Source organism: Euprymna scolopes, chromosome 46, assembly GCF_053919585.1.
Source record: "Euprymna scolopes isolate OS-2025 chromosome 46, ASM5391958v1, whole genome shotgun sequence".
Classification (NCBI taxonomy): Eukaryota; Metazoa; Mollusca; class Cephalopoda; order Sepiida; family Sepiolidae; genus Euprymna; species Euprymna scolopes.
In genome coordinates, this window is record NC_136527.1 from 198443687 (window position 1) to 198455248 (window position 11562).

At 31.0% G+C, this 11562-nt stretch overlaps 1 non-coding gene across 1 annotated transcript; it reads left to right on the forward strand.

The window, feature by feature from the left end:
• Nucleotides 1-3289: 3289 nt before the first annotated feature.
• On the forward strand, nt 3290-3448 carry LOC145271656 (U1 spliceosomal RNA). Its single transcript, XR_013866058.1, has one exon. It is a non-coding gene; the product is annotated as a U1 spliceosomal RNA (small nuclear RNA).
• Nucleotides 3449-11562: the final 8114 nt, after the last annotated feature.

Below are 11562 nucleotides of genomic sequence, written 5' to 3' on the forward strand. Positions count from 1 at the left end.
AAGAAAACAACAGTGGATGCACAAATAAGTTCGTCAATTTCATTCAGTCATGCCATTGTTTTGTTTTCTTTGTTTTTTTTTTATTTTAAAAAAGGGGGGTATTAGTATAATACTAATATAAAAAAAAAACAATAATTGAATTAAAGTAAAATGAGTTCTAATGCAAGCGAACCCGTTATGCACTGGGGGTCTGATAATCTATTTGAATCGTTCAGATTCTTCAAGCAACGGTGCGCATTATATTTCTCAGTAAAAAACATTCCCGTCGAGAAGCAGGTCGACCACATTGTACTGCTTTCTGGTGAGGAAGGATTACAGCGATATAACGCCTGGACATTTGACGATGATGCTGACCGGACGAACCCGAAGGCAATTTGGCGTAAATTTGAGAAGCGTCTAGAGCCCCAAACCAATTTTCGTATTGCACGTTTCTATCTGCGTGAATATAAACAGAAGAATACGGAAAGCATCGACGACTTCATGGCGAGATGTAAACTACAGGCAAAAAAATGCAGGTTTAGGGATAACCAAGAGACTGAAGAACGTCTCATTGAACAAATGATTACCAGCACTAGACACCCGGAGTTACAAAAACTTCTACTTTTGAAAGGCATGGAGCTTACACTCCAAGAGGCCTTAAATAGTGGTAGAACGCACGAAGCGAAGCGTCCCTTAACCACACGCGGCAAATGGATGAAATTCGAGGTGATTGTCAGGAAATTAGTGCATTAAAAACAAGCTAATGTCGACGTTGTGGAAATAAACATGAAAAAGAAAAATGTCCAGCCTGGGGCACCACATGCTCAGCGTGTGGCAAAAAGAACCACTGGGCGAAAGTCTGCACTAATAAAAAGGAGGGCACAAGAAAATACAGCCAAACAAAAACGACGAACAGCCAAAAGCAGCCGCAAGAAAACAGATATAGAAAGCGGAACAGTAAAATCTGCTCAGTGAAATCTGAGCCCAAGGAGATGTATAGAGAATTTGAGCAGTTAAACTTTAATGCGATTTATCAGCCAAAAGACGAGCGTACTGAAATAATAACAGATCTTAAAATAAAGCTTCCCAATAGACCAGGCACTCATATACTCAAAGCAAATGTGGACACAGGTGCAGAAGGGAATACGCTTCCTCTACGAACTTTTCGAAACATGTTTCCCAACAGAGTTTATGACCTAGGAAAACACATTCCAGGCTCCACAAAGAAAGAGCACACGATTCTGACAGCATACAACGGCTCAAACATAATACAGCATGGATCGATCTACATACAATGCGGACACAAAGACAAGTTGAAAACTTTAAAATTCTTTGTTGTCACAACAGAAGGGCCTACAATCATAGGATTACCTTCTCTCAGAGACTTGGAGCTGATAAGCCTCCACTGCACCATTCAACAAAAGAAAGATCCGGTTAACTCCGTCATCGAATTAAAAAATGCATATGCAAGTCAGTTCGATCGCATAGGACATTTTAAAAGTGACTACAACATCGTCCTAAAATCTGATCATCCCACAAAACACTGAACACTCATCCTGGAACTCAGAAAGTATCCAGATCCGGTCGTATAATAAGCCGACTCAAACATGTTTCTTATGATGAGAACAGCCCTTAGTTGGACTCTCACACTATTGTACTAGTGTCAACGTTCCTTCCTTATGTAATTTTTATTCTTTTTGTTTTATTTTTTTTTTAAAAGAGGAATGTCATATTATGAGTTATGTCCCCTTCGGTCAACTTTTTAATATAAAACAATACAAGAGTTGCGTCCCTTGTGGTTAGTAAAAATAAATACATGGACTTGCTCCATGGCTTACCACGCTTAAATGTTTCTTGTCTTCTGGTGTCTTTTTTAATAAGGCTCATCCTGTATCATATAATGAAACAAACATAATCGGACACCTACTACACACACACACGCACACAAACACACACGCGCGCGCGTGTATATGTGTGTATGTGTGTATGTGTGTGTGTATAGTAGGTGTCCGATTATATGTGTGTGTGTACATAAAACTGTGTGTGGCGTACTGAGAAAAATATTTTTTCTCAAAAATAAAAGTGAATAAAATCTATTTGTACAAAAATCTGTATACATGATTCTAGTGTATAAAATAATTACACATAAAAATTTGGTTATTTTTAATTTGTTTCTGAAAGATCGCTAGCAAATTAGCAGAATAAATAATTGGTGTTTTTTTTTCGTAATTACATTAAAATTGATAAACTAAACCTGTTTTCCTTCTGTCGGTACAAATACAAATTTTAAAAGTATATTTTATATCATTTACATTAATTATAAGCGTTGTTTGCCTAAAATAACTGTTATAGTAAAGCCAGGAACTATGCTATATTATCGATTACCTCGACGACGACGACGACGCAAATTATTCTATGAGATTAATATATGAAAGAATATATATAGCGTCTATTGGCATTTTTTTAAAATTACTGCTCATGTAAGAGAAAATAACTCTTTAGATCATAATTTTTATTTTATTTTTGTTTCATCCGTGCTTTGATATGATAATGGGTGCTTGTACACTTTAATCAAGACATCAAAAAATAAAAAATATTGAAAAAAATATATTGTATGTACTCGTTATGGATTAAAGTTTTCATGAAAAAACAAATCACTTTATTTGGTCCAGCAGTTATTTTTTATTTTTATTTATTTTTTTGTTTTACGAAGGAAAATCAAATTTTAATGAGATCGATCAGGTAACGGCCATCTATTTTTTCGCTTAGGAGAAAGGAACGCCAGGAGAAGATAACTCCAATCATCGCTTAGTTTGTCAAATTTGGACGAGATTATTTTGTTTTGAAACATGAGCAGAAAAAATGCTTAGATATATATTTTTCACTTATTTTACAGAATTTTTGTGTTTTTTTAAATCATTTTTTCATTTTGTCATTTGTATAAATCCACCCCTCCTCGTGTCCCTAAATATCCAAATGTCGGTGATAGATCGATTACAATAAAAGTTGATTTCCTCTATAAAAAAGTACTTGATAAAATTAAGTTACTTTTTTTCAGAAAACTTCATTCCATAACGGGTACGTACAATATAATTTTAGTTTCGTTAAGAATTGAGTTATTTTGTGAAAATGTTGGTAAGTTTAAATGATAGTAAACTATTTGTTATGATTGTTGTTATTAGTGAATGAAATGTTGTGATATACTGATATTGGTGAGAATTATGTGGAGGTATTTTAGTTTTTTATTGGTGTTTGTTGTTGGTTAGTATAGGAGTGTGATATAAAAACAGTGGTGGCCGCATAAAAAAATATACTTACCTGATGTAGGGGTAACGGTGATCATTAAGGTCGTTCCCACAGAGCGAGGCCCATCCATTGCACTGCGGTTGGGTTGACCTTTGCGATCGTCCCAAATGTGGATGACTCGGACATGCTATTTCTAAGTGTGGGGTCTGTAATCAATTCCAACGTTCTGATTGTATCTAATTTGCATGTAAATGTAATCAACGTTTAATCGTGAGGAATTCGTCTAGCTGTCGTCTACAGCTACTGAAAGTGTCTTCTTTCGATATACAGTGTGGACATAAACCATGTTACAAAATTTCTGAACTATTTCTTATGATAATATTAATATTTAATATTTAATTGTCATTATATGATAATGTAATGTATGATTTCTAATTATTTTTAGAAACAAAAGCTGTTAATTTTTAAACAATGTCTTTTGAATTGGAGAGAAGATTAACCATAGAGCAACATGAGAATGACGTACGGCACAAGAAATATTTAAGTTGGGGAAAACAAAACTCAAAATCAACAAAATGTTTATAAAAAGGACGATTACTAATTACCTGGAAACTTCGTTGATCAAAGATAAACAACGTCCCCACACCTTAAGAACACCTAAACTTATCAAAAATGTTAGGGCAAAATCAGACGAAATCCAAAAAGATGCATGTGACAAATGGTAAACAAAGCACAAACATCGCCAAGGACGATGTGAAGGATATGTCGAAGTGACCTATTAATGTCATCTTATAAGCTCCAAAAGCGACAGTTCTCTCTGCAGCCACAATTGCAAAGAAACTCATCAGAAATCGACTCTTGTTAAACCTTATTATCAGACAAGGCACGCTCAATAACATCATCTTCACAGATGAAAAGTTATTCTCACTTCAACATCCCACAAGCATCAAAATGAAAAAGTCCTTGGTGTTTGTTGGTGGTGATAATGCAGAAAAGATTTTCAAAATGAAGAAATCATCATCAGTGATGGTCTGAGCATCATTTCTGAAAGAGGGGAATCTCCATCATTTTTTTTTAAATGCCAAAAGACTATTTTTTCTTGTTCTTAACAAAGAACGTTACATTGAGGACATTTTTCAATGTGCATTAACCCGATGGTATAATTCTGTATTTGCTGATTGCAAGATGGTGCGAAACCGCTCAAGTAACACAGACAACTTTAGTCCTGGATCAGCAAACAAGAATGCCCTTCCTCGTCACGTGATCTTAACGTTCTTGATTATTCTTTGTGGTCAATCATGGAGAGTGAATCCTTCTTTACTTCTTGTAACAATATTAAAGTTCTTAAAGTAAAATTGAACAAATGCTGAGATAAATGACATTAGATGTTATTAATGCTGGTATAGATAATTTCACCTAAAAGATTTTACCCCTATTTTTCTCAATATATCTTTTCCTACTACCCCCCCTCTCTCTCTCTCTCTCTTTATATATATATATATATATATATATATATATATATATACCCCATAGTCATTAGTCATACTGCTCTGTCTAAACATTGAGCACTCTTTGGTTGACACATCTTGGTTTCGTTTAAACAATACTACTAATAATATAATATATATATATATCCCTTCTCTCTCTCTCTCTCTCTCTCTCTCTATCCTTACTCTCTACCGCGCTCCATCTGTTGCTTTCTTTTTTTTTTTCGAAATCTCTGTCTTCCTCTGTTGCTTTCTATTGCTCCATCATATTCGCGTTCACCCCTTCTTCTATTTCTCCTTTCTCTCTCCCTCATTTACCTAATATATCTTTTTTTCATTCTATCTTTATCCTTCCTCTTTCTCCCTCTCTCTTTTCTAATTCTGCCTCTCTCCTAATCTCATTCTCTCTTCCTCGAAACTACTCTTCCTTCCACTCACTCCCAAATTCCTCATGTATTCTATTTCTCTTACAACTATTCTCCATTCCACCCATTTCTCAACCCATCGTTTTTTTTTGTTCGATTTTTTCCTCCGCATCTGTTTATTTCTTCCTCTGTCATCCACCTCTCATCATGTGGTAATCACGAAGTGGGTTCTCATTTTACGTTGAATTATTATAGAAAAGTGATCCCCCACTTTTTTAAAACTAACATTTCTTCATATCTTGGAAACTACTCATTTGCCGTAATTTCAAACGTTATTTTCGTTTTTATCCCCCGAAAACCTTATTAATTAATAATTTTAAAGGAATTTTCAAAGGAGATTATTCATATTTACCCTAGTTTTCTTTGCTCATTTTAACTATAAGTACGCCGATATAATTCATAAGTTATTTTTTTTGTTTGAAGAACTTCTGCCCCAGAATACATAATGTTCCCTTATTTTCAACGCCGATGCCCGGGAGAAGGGGGTATGGGGTTAGAGATAAATAATTAAAACGAATGTCCTTATTTACTTGCATACCCACGAGGACAGAGTTAGTCAGACACAAGGCCAATTTTCCATGTGTCAAAATCCACCATCCCATACATTATTTGCTTCTTTTTTGTTTATAAAATTGACCAGGATTTATTGTAATTATACCATAGCAAGTGTATTTAATTGCCTGCGAAACAGATTTTCTTTATAATTTATTTAATATAAAATATTTTTTTTACCATATTTGGTATCACTAGGAACTACCTGAAGTCACCACAGAATTACCCCCCCCATGTGTAAAACGATTTAACTTTATTATAAATTAATATTATCAATATAACTTTTGTACCATTTAAAAGAATAAGGGTAACATAAACTTGTATTAATTTTTAAAAAAAATTAATCGAACGAAAATAATGAAATTGCGAGACGAAAATCGTGTTTACATCATTGGCTCTTTAAAATAACGTTCCCATGTAGTAAGTATTTTGAACGTGAAAACATATCCATTTTTAATAAATCTAGCAAAATCAATTAATGGTCAAATTTTCGTGAAATTTTCGATACTTATCCATTTTAGAATGAAATTACATATAAAATGCAGTTTCCGTAAGATATATGAGGAAAAATGCTTTTTTTAGTGCGTGTTCCCCCCCCCCCTATTTATTTTTTTCGAAATCTGAACAAAATATATTTAAATCTATCGGCATTTCTATTTATTATGAAACATAAGAGTTCAAATAAGTAAAACATATTTATTTTCTAAACATTTAAATACACATATTGAACAAAAAATTACCTTGAAGTTTCAATTAAAAAATCATATAAATTTATATTATTATGTTTTTAATAGGGTTTTTTCGAGTTAATATATACCATAATATCAGTTATAATATATATAATATCAGTTTAATGCCAAGAAAAATAAACTTTTTAAAAATTAATTATTTTTTAAAAGATTAAAACGATTAAAATTCCATTATTTCAAAATGTTCCGTTACTTTCATGTTATGACTCTTAGGCTGTGATCATAGCATAATATCTGTTAACTGTGGCAAGCGGGAGCAATGGTCAAAACATTATTATTATTGTATTCTTAGTAAATGATTTGAGCGACGGATGGCTGCTGGATCAGTTATTATGATTAGAATTAAATTGCGAAAGAAATGATTGGCGTGTGAATCACAAAAAGAATGTGAAAATAGAAAATATATGTAAACATTATTTGGGGGTTTTGTATAAACAAATAACTAGGTGGATTAGATTGGTATGAGACACGTAATTAGGTGACGTAAGAGAACACGTGATATAGTTAGTTTTGGAGAGATTCAGAGAGTTGAGGATTGACCACCAGAGCAGACAGACGTCTAGACAAGGGTGGACAGACAGTCTGGAGGGGGCTGTATGAACAGAAAATGTAGAAACTGCAGATCCTGTGAAAACCATTTGAGACAACTGTAATAAATTTATATTATAAAAATATAAAGAGTTGTTTTAATGGTTTCACAAATAATAATAGTTGTCTCAATTATATGATGCTGATCGCTTCATGGTTGTCACGGAGCAGCGGGAAGATACAGAAGAACTCTTGAAGAACAAAGTATGAAGCATATATTATTTTTCTTACATATAAACTGTAAAGATATCCCATGTGATAAGTCTAATACAACATGATTTAGTTTTCACGTCAATATCATGTCCTCCTAGCTAAACAACATACATACGATTTATACGTTTATTATTTATTTAAAAGAACAATATCTTACATCCACTAGATAACGCATGACACGTTTTAAAATATCATCTCCTCCAATATAAACCAATATACAACATTACAACATATATTTTTTAATTAATTGTGTTTAAACATTTTTTAAATATTAAGTTTTAATGTAAACATGATTCTTTTCAACTATTTTATCGCCAGATTAAAAACAATTTGAAAATATTATTGCACATTAAGCATTTCGTAGCCCTCTCATATTTTCTAGTCTCTTTTTACCGAAGAAAATATGGAACCCCGTAGGTAACCAAACCGTAGGTAACAGTAAAACCGTATTTCATATTTAATATACAAATGTTTATAATATTAGTAATCGTTAAACTGTGTAAATCTTAAAACCTAACAAAATTATAACAAAGATTAATTATTAATTGCAGTTTGAAGAAGATAAACAAAGGTTTTAAAAATTAATTCGCTTCTGCTTTTCCATAGTTCGTATAGTTAACACAAATCTGACGTCACGGACACATGAGGTCCAATCTTCACAATCATTTGGCAGTCCCTAGATATCAGATACATACATCTCTATGGTATAATAATGACCATAAAACAGTATTTTTTTAATTTACGGACCAATCTGCATTCATCCTTAAATTGTCGACTTTTAACAGTTTTGGGTACGCCGAGAACGAATATCGCATGTATTTATTGCGTAAACGAGTACTTATTCATATTTGAAGACATTCTTTATCCAACGTAATCACTACAGCTTGGCAAGCAAGATGGCCGCCCGTCGTGCATTAGGGTAAGAACACCAAAAAGTGTCAAATGAGCCAAACAAATGACCACACCCCTCCTTTCACTTTCTTAATTTCATCAATTTGGATATATCACACACAGTTTTCATGATTGGACAAATAATTATTTTTATAATATTATCTTTATTATTTTCGCTTCTTGACACAAACCGATTTTTTTTCTGACACCAAATCTGGCCCTCTTGCACTTTAGGTAGACACCGCCAAAACTGGAGGGGGGCAGCCAAGTACTTTTTGACGAACCGTCTTTTAAAAAATCTACTAAACATCAAGTAATTATCCAATCAATACGAAATTTTCAGCGATTATTTAAAGAATGAACTTTATAACAGTGTACTTATTTTTCATAAACAATATTTATATATCTATATTTTTTTGCTTACAACCCCCCTTGTTTTGAGGGGGTATCAAATATGCTTAAAATAATCATCTGAAACCGAACAAAACATTGTGTTGTTGTAAGGGATGGGATTATAGATTTTAAAAAAAACTTGTTTGCATACCTTATTTTGATGTCTGAATATGAAAATTTCGATTGTGTTTAATTATCCCACTTTTGAGTTTTGAAGTGTGAAATTCGGTGAATATGTTAAGTAAAATAATTCATTAAAGTTAAGCAAAACAACAAAAGATTTTTTAATATTTATACGAAAAAAGCCATTTTAAAATCTTTGATAAATAAATTAACAATTTCTTTTTAGCGATGTGAATAATATATGACCATTATTAAATAGGGCATGCTTTGAAGAATCAATACAAAAAACAAATCGATAAATATTGTGCCCTTTGTGTTAAAAATATCATCATTTTTTCGATCCAGTGTGGAAAGGTTTGCCGCCTTTCGACTACGGTGGACCAAACGCGCTGAAATAATTTTTTTTATTATGCTTTAAATTGCCCCCCTTCCTCCACATGTTGGAGCGACTGGCCCCCCACACACATACACATTAAAAACCAAACTCATACAAATGGTAACCCATCTGGTATTCTCCAGCCTCAGCGTTAATAATACATTGAAGTTTTCGTCACTGAAAAATAAGTTTTTTTTTTGCTTTTTGGTCTTCCGTAGTTTGCTTTTTATCAAGTACAAATGTAAACAGAGTAATCAAATCGACTCGAAGTAATTGGTTGCCTATATGAATAAGTGGAATTATTTGAAATCCAGGTACTTATATTAAAATATTTATGCATATTCTGGAAAATCGCCCTAAATCTTAGTTAGACAAACAATAAAATTAATTCGTTCAAAAAACTTTTCTTTTTTTTTTTTTTAACTATTTATATACGTTTTTTTGTGCAAAACAAAAACGCCAATTGTTAACTTTTGGGGAAAATTTAACATTTAAAATTTAATTAAAAATAGTAGAGAAAGTTTTACATTATTCTGCTTCCTATATGATAAAATTCAGGATTTTATCTTTCTGGAAAAAAAGTTACTCAGAAATAATAGGTTTTTTTTTTCTTTTTTTTTTAACATAACAGAAACATTTCTATGAAAGTATATTAAAATGCAAAAAGAATATAAATAGATTTCTATGAGTCGTTCTCTTTATTATAATTGATTAATTTGGAAACACCTTTTTATTTACAGTTACTGATTTATAAGTTGTTGAAATTGACAGTATTAGAAAACAATTTTTTTTAATAAATAAATACATGCATGATAAAAAAGTACTTTTTTTATTTAAAAGTTTTTTAAGCAACCAAAGATAATTATAACTGATATTGTTCTCTGATACATATTATTGTACGCGGTAATATTTAATTTAATATAAAATATAGTTTAAAATAAAAGTAAAATAGTTCACTATCAGTTAGCGATCAAATTGTTACTTAAATGACTAACTTTTAAAAATGCTTCTACATTAATTATTTTTATACTATTATTAAATGCTTATTAAATTCTGTTACAATAATTTCAATTCTTAAATTATATCTTAACTTTAAAAAAAATTAATTCTAAAAATACTATTAATTATTAAATACTTAGTTATTAAATTATTTTCTAATTATTTTTCAACAATTTCAATTTTTATCAATAGTTCATAGTAATGACGTCATAATTTCTCTATCCAATCAAATTGCATTCTTTCAACCGGTGTCAGACGACTGCTGTTCCTTTTCTATCTTCCTAATTTCAATTTGCCTAAACTGAAAGAGGGCCGATTTTTAAAAATCGAAGATTCATATATTTTTTTCATGTTTGTTATAAAGCATGGTTGAATCAATATTGTTTATTGAATTGCAATAAAAATAAAATGTTTAAATGGATTTAATGGGATTTATTTCATACGTTTAAAAAAATACCTACTTTTCACTCCAGGAATTCAATACAAAATGAAAAAAAAATCGGGATGAATTCGTGTTTTCTTTTGTGTTAAAAACAGAAAAATTCGTTTTGTTTGTTTTGACTTCTTTAGTAAATGGATATAACTTTTTTTCGTGTGTATTAAATTTATTAAAAAAATAAAATACATGAAAATATAAAAGAATCACAATTAAAATATGAAAACCACGATTTAAACGTGCAATTATTTAAAGAAAAAAAATCAACAAAATTCGCAACACAGTGTAATCGTTATTTCGTCCCTAGTGTAAACATGTCCGGGAATTAGTTAAGTGTGCCGAATTGTTTTCCTATCAAGTTATATTTGTCAATGATTATTTGATTAGTCGAAGCTGAAACCAGTAATCAGAACAATCAAAATAAATATATTAAAATGTGGTTAAATACGTTTGTATTAAGAAAATCCGGAGGACTTGTATTTCACTGACCCATAGTTCGGGCATTTTAAAAAGTTCACAAAAAACAAGAACACCGCCCGACCGATGTATAGGAAAAATTACTTCTTTAAGAAAAGATTTTCTTAAGAATTTAAAAATAAATGTTTTAATAATTTGTTTGTTTTATTTCCGAAATATATCGTTTTTAGTTAATTGAAAAATATCTTTTAAAAAAACAATGCAAAAAGGATTTATTTATGAAATAATTTTTTATTCGGCGAAAAAATATCTTAAATCAATGAAAAAAAAAAGGAATTTTTGTGAAATATTTTTTTATTCATTGAAAAAAATATCTTTAAAAGACAAAAAAGGAAATGGATTCATTTGTAAAACAATTTGTTTTTACTTCATTGAAAAAATATTTTTTAAAAAGTCATTGAAAAAAGAATTTATTTGTAAAACATTTTCTTTTAGTTCATTGGAAAAATATCTTTAAAACATGGCAGCGTTTTAATAGATGATCAGTGTTCGTTTATTTGGTGTTATAACCGAATGTCGGAATTGTAAAATGAATAGTTCTCATCCAATCAGCGGCGACGGATATTTAACAGGTAGAAATCATTTTTTGTCAGATTAAAGAGGTAGGATTATGCATACGTTTTAGAAA